At 39.0% G+C, this 11,497-nt stretch overlaps 1 long non-coding RNA gene across 1 annotated transcript; it reads left to right on the top strand.

The window, feature by feature from the left end:
- Positions 1-9,202: 9,202 nt before the first annotated feature.
- Positions 9,203-10,951, top strand: LOC118402136 (uncharacterized). The gene is made up of 4 exons (XR_004829435.2): positions 9,203-9,308; positions 9,449-9,671; positions 9,906-10,051; positions 10,241-10,951. It is a non-coding gene; the product is annotated as an uncharacterized LOC118402136 (long non-coding RNA).
- Positions 10,952-11,497: the final 546 nt, after the last annotated feature.

The following is an 11,497-nucleotide window of genomic DNA, read 5'->3' as shown; positions in this document are numbered from 1 at the left end:
TAGATTTAACTTTGGATTGGAAATGTTTGATGTGGGTCTGGAAGGAGAGTTTATAGTCTAATCAGACACCTAGATATTTTTAGTTGTCCACGTATTCTAAGTCAGAGCCGTCCAGAGTAGTGATGTCGGACAGGCGGGCAGGTGCAGGCAGCGATCGGTTGAAGAGCATGCATTTAGTTTTACTTGTATTTAAGAGCAATTGGAGGACATGGAAGGAGAGTTGTATGGCATTGAAACTTGCCTGGAGGGTTGTTAACTTCTTCGATATAGGGGGCGCTCTTTTAATTTTTGGATAAAAAACGTTCCCGTTTTAAACAAGATATTTGGCACGAAAAGATGCTGGCCTATGCATATAATTGACAGCTTTGGAAAGAAAACACTCTGACGTTTCCAAATCTGCAAAGATATTATCTGTGAGTGCCACAGAACTGATGCTCCAGGCGAAACCAAGATGAAATTTCAAACAGGAAATGCCCCAGATTTTGAATGCGCTTTGTTCCAATGTCTCCTTATATGGCTGTGAATGCGCAAGGAATGTGCCTAGACTTTCTGTCGTTTTCCCAAGGTGTCTGCAGCATTGTGACGTATTTGTAGGCATATCATTGGAAGATTGACCATGAGAAACTACATTTACCAGGTGCTCCGTTTGGTGTCCTCCGTTGCAATTATTGCGTAATCTCCAGCTGCGTGTATTTTACCATTTGCTTCAGAGGAGAAACCCAACTGCCACGAATGACTTATCATCGAATAGATATGTGAAAAACACCTTGAGGATTGATTCTAAACAACGTTTGCCATGTTTGTCGATATTATGGAGTTAATTTGGAAAAAAGTTTGGCATTGTAATGACTGAATTTTCATTTTTTTTCTTAGCCAAACGTGATGAACAAAACGGAGTGATTTCTCCTACACAAATAATTTTTTGGGAAAAACTGAACATTTGCTATCTAACTGAGAGTCTCCTCATTGAAAACAGCCGAAGTTCTTCAAAGGTAAATGATTTTATTTGAATGCTTTTCTTGTTTTTGTGAAAATGTTGCCTGCTGAATGCTAGGCTTAATGCTATGCTAGCTATCAATACTCTTACACAATACTCTTGTGTAGCTATGGTTGAAAAGCATATTTTAAAAATCTGAGATGGCAGTGTTGTTAACAAAAGGCTAAGCTTGTGAGCCAATATATTTATTTCCTTTCATTTGCGATTTTCATGAATAGTTAACGTTGCGTTATGGTAATGAGCTTGAGGCTATAATTACGCTCCCGGATACGGGATTGCTCAACGCAACAGGTTAACACAGTGTCCAATGAAGGGCCAGAAGTATACAGAATGGTGTCGTCTGCGTAGAAGTGGATCAGAGACTCACCAGCAGCAAGAGCGACATCATTGATGTACACAGAGAAGAGAGTCAGTCCAAGAATTTAACCCTGTGGCACCCCCATAGAGACTGCCAGAGGTCAGGACAGCAGACCCTCCGATTTGACACAATGAACTCTATCAGAGAAGTAGTTGGTGAACCAGGCGAGGCAATCATTTGAGAAACCAAGGCTGTCGAGTCTGCCGATGAGAATGTGGTGATTGACAGAGTCGAAAGCCTTGGCCAGATCAATGAATACGGCTGCACAGTAATGTATGTTATCGATGGCGGTTAAGATATCGTTTAGGACCTTGATTCCAAAACATACGGTGATCGCTACATAAATAGTCATATTAAACATTCATGAAAATACAAGTGTCTCACATGTATCGAAAGCCTAGAATCCTGCTAATCCAACTGTGTTGTCAGATTTAAAAAATGATTTACTACGAAAGAATATGATGCGATTATCTGAGCATAGAGCCCCATAAAAAACAAACATTTTAACCAGCACAGGCGTAACATAATCACAAACTGCATTCAAATAAATAATTTACCTTTGACGATCTTTGTCTGTTTGCAATTCCAATGCTCATTGTTACACAATGAATTATCTTTGTCATGATGAACGAAACATTTTGTGAACCGCTTGTGTCGTGAATTCCGTCTCATTCCATTTGACGCCACATTCCAGGTAAATAACACACACAGAACGTGACTTTTCCAGTCATGTTTGGTTTCACTGCAATCAACGGGTTTGTTTGTAACACAATCAAACCTCATGGGCCATTTCGCGGGACGTATTGACTGAAAGAAACCGATTTGAAGACAACAAGTCATGACATTGTGCACCAATGATTTGCCCGCTGTTTCGTTGATTGACTGTCTTTTAACCCAATGACCACTGATCATCTTGAAATCTAGCTGGGTAGATAGCCAATGAGCTGAGCTAAACGGCAATACGCCATGTTCATGTGTTGCAAGACCAACCCAGGTAATAAGCTCCAGCGTAACGAGAGTCATTCGCTATTGAATTTTCATACCGGAAGGAGAAGCACATATTACGCACTGCATTGATTGGTGAACGTGCAGATTCAGCTGTTTATATATCAATCATTATGGCGACTAAGTCAGGGGAAGCTAAATCTTAGTCTAGATATACAGATGTACAGACACACAATTTTAGAATAAATTGATTGGGAAGGTGAGACAGAGATTGTTGTAGGACGATTCATTTAGCGATGGTGGAGGAATATTTTTTGAACGGGAGAGGACATCATTTTGGACTGGTAAGTTCTTATCATGCTCATGCCCTTGTTTGAAATTAATAATATAAAATATTATTTGTGATTTTTTATTTATTTTAGAAGCAATATATAAACATGTAATGTCATGAAATGTGAGATGCGTGTGTCTGCCGCCCCACCCCAACCCACATGAAATGGCCTATTTGAGGCTGTTGAGGAGAGGGCAGGACCACATCAATGGCTAAAGTGAAATGGAGACAGTAGATACAGCTGGTCTGTTGTAATATAATAAAGACAGTAGTTCTAGCTGGTAATAATAATAATATATTCAACCTAATATATTCAACCTTCAACTCTCTTTATATATACCTGTTTATTATACCTGTTGATACAGGGCTCATATGTGAAACTATTCGAACTGAACATTTTCTTTCACAGTGACACTGACTCCGAATGGGAGTCTTATCCGGTGTCCTGTGTGAATTTAAGTATGCTCTCTCTAATTCTCTCTTTCTCTCTCTCGGAGGACCTGAGCCCTAGGACCATGCATCAGGACTACCTGGCATGATGACTCCTTGCTGTCCCCAGTCCACCTGGCCTTGCCGCTGTTCCAGTTTCAACTGTTCTGCCTGCGGCTATAGAACCCTAAACTGTTCATTTTTACTCTTGAGGTGCTGTCCTGTTGCACCCTCTACAACCACTGTGATCTCCACCCGGCACAGCCAGAAGAGGACTAGCCACCCCTCATAGCTTGACTCCTCTCTAGGTTTCTTCCTAGGTTTTTGCCTTTCTAGGGAGTTTTTCCTAGCCACCGAGCTTCTACACCTGCATTGCTTGCTGTTTGGGGTTTTAGGCTGGGGCTATGTAAATTGATTTGATTTGATAGAGGACTGAGGGTCTTCCAAATATTGAAAGTGTGTAAATAGTTACCCATGTTATTTTGTAAATGTATATATATATATATTTTTTTTTTTTCTCCATATTTTTTAAATCAATAATTATTTTATCCCATTTTTAAACCTTTTTTTCTAAAATTTTTTTGGGGGGGTGTGTTAGAATACCATTTTGGTATTTTGTATATAGTTATTTGTTTCAAAATGTATACCTTCACCAATTTGGCCACTTGGGTACATTTGGGCTACTTGTGTGGGACAGCTGGGTGACTTCATGATAAATGTCATGTATCACACTCATTTTGGAAGTTATCATTCTGAAACTTTGCACAAGTACTGTTGCCCTCTTATATTTTTCACTGAAATTGTCCCCATCATCCTATCTGAATGTTTGTTTTATCTTCTTCATTTTAAAGATGATATAATAATAAAAAACGTCTGTTTTTTTCCATTGTTTTATCAATACCAGATCTATTGTGTTATATTCTCCTACATTCAATTCACATGTACACAAACTTTTGTTTTCTTTCAAATGGTACCAAGAATATGCATATCCTTGGTTCTGTGCCTGAGCTACAGCCTGTTAGATTTGGGTATGTCTTCAGGCGGAAATTGCACAAAGTAGGGGGGAAGCTGTAAGAGGTTAAGTTATGTGACAGATCTTCTGTATCTGTTATCCTCCTATAGACTGCCCTCCACAGTCATGAAGTCCAGTGACAAGGTTGTTCTATGTATAATAATGATACAATAGTTCCATACAGTGTTCAACATTCTGCCCAACAAGGTGAAACCTTGACATTACTTGTATTTTCAAGGGCAAGTTACTAGTGAGAGTCAATATGTGTCAGTAGAGTCTCATAGGTTGCTTCTATTCCTTTCAGCTGGAGATAAAAGGTTTTTCATGGGCTGTGTCTCAATCCACCACATCAGCCAATGGCGGTCTTCTGCATCGGCAGGGGAAGATGGCCAAGCTGCAGCGGTGTTTGTCAGACCATGAGACATCATGAAAATCGATCTTCTCACAAATATGTCTGTAGCATCCGAACGGTTTGGCCTAAAAAATGTATGTGACCACTCTACGGAAAGACGAGACTCTCACTGTCCATGTGCCAACTTCTGTTTGTGGCGTACCACTAATGTGACCACGCTGTGGAAAGGGTAGATTCTCACAAACACGATGGCGAATTTAAGGGGTTAAATATGTGTAAAAAAACAATATATACACATATATATATATATATATATATATATATCCTGAGCTTTCTTATATCTCAGAGTTAAAGGACAGACACTTCATTTTTTGCCATTTACGAATGTGTTATTAAATCCGTTTCTATGGGATTTTGGTATTATAGGGCAAATTCTATATTTTATCAAATCATTTTTTAAATATATTTTATACCTAAAGGTTTCCTAAAATTTCAAATCAAGTAGCTTAATGATCCATTCAGTATGTCCTGAGGAGAGATAGTTATGCAGAAGGGAGCAATAGTGATGAGCTCAAGAAGAGGTTTGATTCCAGGCTGAATTTCACTTCTAGCTCTGTCCCCTTGACTATCCAGAGGTCGCAGTTGTCTGACTCTGCTGTGTACAACTCTGCTCTGAGGCTCACTGTGACAACAGGATGTACAGCCCCCCTACAGAAACGAGTGTATCCTTGGCACCAGTGTAGAAGAAAATGCAAGCCTTACATCTGTGGTGGGTGTGACATTAGCAGGGCTGTACACCTCACACAGTGACACACAGAAGGACATTTCAGAGGAGAGTGAATGAATGCAAACATCAGTCTGAAGATGGAGAAATCAATCAGTGCATTGATCATTCTGATTACGACTATAGGTAAACAATACCTAAACATTTTAACTCCTTGCATGCTTATAATCAGATTATTACATTATGGTATTGTTAGTAAAACATGTTTTGTTGGAGTAAAGTAATTTAAATGTGAATAACTTAGTTGATTTCTAAAAAGTCTTTAAAAAAGCATGTTATCAATCAGCTTAATTATGCATTTTTCCTCTGCAGGAATGGTATCTGGAGATAGTGTGACTCCTGACAAGAAGGAGTACACCCCCACAGAGGGATCATCAGTGTCTCTAAGATGTACATATGAAACAAGCAGCAATTATGTTTACCTTTACTGGTACAGGCATTATCCAAACCAGGCTCCTCAGTTTCTACTGTATAAAGGCGCCAGATCAAGGAGCAATGAACACATCCCTGATAAGAGATATAAATCCACAACATCCCGGGAATCAACTGAACTGGTGATAACAAGCCTAACCCTGGCAGACACAGCTCTCTACTACTGTGCTCTTGACACGGTGATACAACGTGCATAATACACTGTACAAAAACCTGCAGACCAAAAGGCTTTGATGAAGTGGAAATCGTAATTTACCATGAACCACATTTGATGTCATGATGGCAGAAGTTGAGATCAGAGAACTGTGGTCACACCTGTGCTGTGTTCAATCACCAGGTGGTCTGGTGTTTCTCTGTCGTCATATTCAATGCGCTGTGAGAAATATATATTCTTCACTCTTCAATCAGTAGTCTTCAATTTCACTCAATTTCACTTACCGTAGGCAGTTTTTTAAAACATTTTGGCTGGATAATCACTTGGGAATACGATTAAGTGCAACAATATGGCTTGGTGGTGTAGTATGAAAGTCAACCTGAAGGGGGAAATCTAACAAAGCACACACCACTGAATTAGAGGATGCCATACAGACAGGCACCTCCCCATGGTCTACTACTGCATGTAATACAGAATAACATGAAGCATCAACAGTAGGACAGAGGGTGTCAAAGCTCTGTGATAGATAGATCAGCATTGTTTTGCTCCTTACCTTTTCCACTTCAAACTGACTGACTAGTCATGAGAAATTGGCTGATCCTGCATGTTCTGGCTGCATGCTGCTTTGGTATAACATCACTCTGTTCATCTGTCTCTTTCTGTGCATTTGTTCATTTGATTTATATACATTATCATTATATGTTGTTAAGATATATTTATCTTTCTTTTCAGGGTGCAGAGCAGAAGAGAATGTAGCACAGTCAACAGAAGACGTAATGGCCGTAGAAGGACACCCAACAACACTCACTTGTCTATTTGATAAAACTTCTCAATCACCATATCCCTTCTGGTACAAACAAATAGCAAATGGCTAGCCCATGTTTATGCTGAGAAGGGATACGTTTTCACCTGGGGAAACTGCTACTGAGTTCAAGGACAGATTTGATGCCAGACTGAATTTCACAGCAAATGTCATGTATGGTTCTCAATCGGAGGTAGCTGTCTATCATTGTCTCTGATTGAGAGCCATACTTAGGTAGCCTGTTTTCCCATTTTGAGTTGTGGGTGATTATTTTCTAGTCAGTGTTTGTTGCACTTGTCAGTACTGTTCGTTGGTCGTTTTGTTGTTTTTGTTCGTGTATTCATCTCGATTTAATGTATTATGAATACGTACCACGCTGCACTTTGGTCCTCCTCTCCTTCTCCCGACGACAATCGTTACAGCAAAGTCAGTCCCCTTGACGATCCAGAGGTAGCAGCTCTCTGACTCTGCTGAGTACTACTGTGCTCTGAAGTCCACTGTGACAACAGGATATACAGGCTCCTTACAAAAACTAAAGGTTTCACATGTGTCCATAGAAACGTACAGAACCACTAAAAAATTGCGACCAAAGCACAATATGTATTTCAGGTTACTTTAAGTACATTAGCAGTGTAACGGCTGTTTGAAGAAGAGGACCCAGGTGCTGCTTTGTACGTGTTCATGACTTTTAATAAAACTGAACACTAGAACAAAAAATAACAAAGCGGAACACACAAAACAGAAAATAACTACCCACAAAACACAGGTGGGAAAAGGCTACCTAAGTATGGTTCTCAATCAGAGACAACAATAGACAGCTGCCTCTGATTGAGAACCACAACCGGCCAAACACACAGAAATAGAAAACATAGCACACAAAACATAGAATGCCCACCCCAACTCACGCCCTGACCAAACCAAAACAGAGACATAAAGAGGATCTCTAAGGTCATGGCGTGACAAGTAGACCTGTATTATAATACAATATGAGTACTTTTTCACCTAAAAAAAATATACGTTTATCATACTCACTTCATGGAACATTTATGTAATTGACAATTGTTTTAAGGTACTTTCATTTCCATGTGAGCTTTTCACTTTGACTAATGAACTGCAAAGAGTGCTTATATCTAATATTGACGAGGTAATATTGACTCATACATTTCTTTACAATCTTTCCTCTCTCTGAACATGCTCCTCCTTCCTGTCTGTCAGTTGATGGTGATATACAGGCTGAGATGGACATGGAAGAGAGCGAGAGGATCCCTACCTCTTACTGTAACCCACAGTCACTCTCAGTGTGTTCTGTATAACCATGTTACTCTGTCTGATCATCTGGCTGGTTCTTCATGTATTCTGCTTCGGTATGGATGGAACCTTTTCTCTCATTGGTTATATAATCATCATCTATGTAATTTCAACTTTCATCATCACTCACTTTATCTTTGTCTTCCAGAGCGCACAGGAGACCATGTTCAACAGCAACCATGAGGTGTCATTGCTACCGAAGGAGGACTGGTAACACTGAGTTGTCAATATAACACCACTGCTAATAATGCATATCTAAATTGCTATGAACAAGAAGCAAATTACTTCCCTAAACATATGCTGAGACTATTCTTTTGGATCTGGAGACAATGCTGCAGGGTTCAACGCAAGTCTTTATGCCAAAACACAATCAGTCCCCTTGACGATTCAGAGGTTGCAACTGTCTGACTCTGCTGTGTACTACTGTGCTCTGAGGCCCACTGTGACAACAGGGTACACAGGACCCTTGCAAAACAGTGTGTGTGTGTGCACATGGGTGCGTGTGTACAGTACTTGTTGCGTGCCGTTTTTTAAGCCAAGGGGAGCTGTTATTTAACTGAGGTAAAAGAAAGGTTTTGCCTTTTATAGCTGACAGTTGGAGATCTCCTCTGTTGAAGAGACAGACTACTCTGTACTACTGTGACCTGAAGCCCACAATGAAACAACCCAGACACACTGTACAAAAATGTGAACTGAAAATACTGACATCCCCTAAGAGAAACATGTTCATTATTAGGTTACCTTCAATAGACAAAAAATATACATGTAGGGTAGAAATTAACAGTGAATTATTTGTTGAAACAAATGAACAAATTAAAAAGTGACAGAAACTCATTCGGGTATCTGAATATTTTGCAGATTTAGACTGTAGATTATACCTATAAAGATGAAAACAAAAATATCTGTATTTTTTGTATATTCCAGTTTCAGCCATAATGTCAACCTACATTTATTTTGCTTTTACTAGTTGCTGTAACGGCGTTCGTCTGAGAAGGAGAAGCGGACCAAAATGCAGCGTGGTGGTTACTCATGTTCTTTAATGAAGAATCGACGATACATGAAATAACTATATAAATACAAAACAACAAACGGAACGTGAAAACCTAATACAGCCTGTCTGGTGAACAACTACACAGAGACAGGGACAATCACCCACAAAATACACAGTGAAACCCAGGCTACCTAAATATGGTTCCCAATCAGAGACAACGAGAATCACCTGACTCTGATTGAGAACCACCCCAGGCAGCCAAGCCTATGCTAGACACACCCCTAATCAGCCACAATCCCAATGCCTACGAAAAAAAAACAATACGACAACACAATAAACCCATGTCACACCCTGGCCTGAACAAATAATTAAAGAAAACACAAAATACTAAGACCAAGGCGTGACAGTTGCATGTAAGTACTCTATAATCTGTCAATTTGTATTGGTGTTATGTTGAATCTAAACTAAGTGTTGATGTGTTCAAATATAAAATAAGAGGTTTTCATGTTTAGTCTCATGCTTATTTTCTTCTCCTTCACATGTGATACTTTAGAGGATGATATTACTCCAACCAGTCCTGAGGAGTATTATTTAGAGGGTACCAGAGTTAAGATCTCCTGTAACTAACTGTGGTACAGACAGTACTCTGGATCAGGTCTCCAATTCCTTTACCTCGTAACAACTAACAATAATCCACATGAAGTGAGAGGTGATCCGCAAGACTTTCTACTGTCTGTTACACTGAACAAGGAGAGAACCTGCATGGATCTCCTCTGGTAAAGTGACGTACTCTGCTCTGTACTACTGTGTCCGAGGCCCACAGTGACAGGAAACCCAGAAACACTACAATAACCTGACTGTAATAAAGTCCTACTAGTAAACACCATGTAATAGGCAAGCATCTACATACAAATAATCAGAGATCATGTTCATGATGATCCATCAATTAAGTCATATTTGTTCATCACAGATTATAATGTTGATGTAATGTGGGTCCATTTACTGAATAGGAGGAGCAAAGATGAGAGGTGGAGAGATGATTCTCCTCTAACTGACTGGAACAGTGGGATGTCTTCAGTTCTGCCTCCTGATAAACACACTGTTACACCCATCACCATGTTTCTCTACCCAGTGTTTCTCCTCTCTGCACTTGTTGGTGAGTATTAGTCTGACATTACATATTTTTAGTTTATTTAATGTCACTGTCAAGTGTCATTTGAAAATAGCACTTCCTAGAAGAAATGCAAATGACTGATTATAATTTCACTTGTTTTGAAGATGATGCAGAGTATGTAATAATGTCCCGTGAACTGAAAATGTTTATCTAAACTTAACTTTATTACAGGTGGCAGTTATGAAAATGACATAAACCCAACTTCAGAGACAGAACATGGCGTGGAGGGAAGCAATGTTAAACTGTCTTGTAACTACTCTGACTCAGTAGACTATTTTCAATGGTATCATCAATATCCCAGATCAGCACCGCAATTCCTGCTCTAAACTACAGTCTCCTTAAAGCACTCTGTATTTAGAGCTGAACCTGATGACCCACGACTGTCTGTTAATCTGAATAAAGAGAGAACCTGTGTGGATCTGGAGATCTCCTCTGCTGAAGTGACAGACTCTGCTCTGTGCAGGGGGGTGCGTCCTACTGTAGTTTCAAGAAAATCAGTTATCCTGTAAAAAACTGTGTTGGACTTCACTCCAGCATATAACCTCAGCTACAATATAATGGTTCTCTACTGAGTTATTTTACTTTCTGTTCTGTAAATTACTGTATTCCTGTCCTTCTTTTATCTTAATGTTTTGGCTATTGTATAGTTTATAAGTATTTTGGGATTTTAACTAGTTTCTTCATAATGACATATAACATGAATGGAGTACCACTGTATCAAATATCCTCATTTCATACTCCTACACCTCTGAAGAATCTAGTCACTTCCATGACAATCAGAAGATCTACAGTATTTTATCTCTGAACACTCAAAAGCAGCTTTATAAAAATAAGTGTACAAGATATCAGTTAAAAGTGTTCACAAACCTTTATTAAAAAGAAGTGTACAAGATATCATAAGACATAAGTTAAAAGTTTTCCCAAACTTCATTAAAAATAATAATAAGTAACAAAAAGTATAAGAAATAAATGTAACAAAACAACAAAGTTAAATGAAATAAAATACAAAACACAGCAACAATTGCACTGTATTGATTTTAAACTTTTTTTCTTCACAATGTAGTATAACATGAATGAAGTAGCATTGTTAAAAATGAATGAATGCATCAATCCTACGATTAAGGTAAGGATTGCATGGCACACATAAAGAAATGTGGTTGTTCACCAACCCGTTTTTGGCAGTAGGTGGAGCTACAACATTGTATCCAATCATCAATGGTGAAAGATAGCTAAAGAGAGAGATATTCAACTCTGCCTGTTTTGTGTTAGAAACGTTTGTATACTGTATCTATCAGCTATGTTGTTGCTTTCATAATTTCTCCTCCTCTCAGTCCTTGTTGGTGAGTGTTGTATTTTTGGGTCAGTGATGTATTCACAAGCATTTCGCTACACTCGCATTATCATCTGCTAACCATGTGTATGTGACCA

This window comes from Oncorhynchus keta, chromosome 23, assembly GCF_023373465.1.
Source record: "Oncorhynchus keta strain PuntledgeMale-10-30-2019 chromosome 23, Oket_V2, whole genome shotgun sequence".
NCBI classification, from domain to species: domain Eukaryota; kingdom Metazoa; phylum Chordata; class Actinopteri; order Salmoniformes; family Salmonidae; genus Oncorhynchus; species Oncorhynchus keta.
Note: the sequence above shows the minus strand (reverse complement) of the source record. Positions and strands in the feature narration are given on the sequence as shown.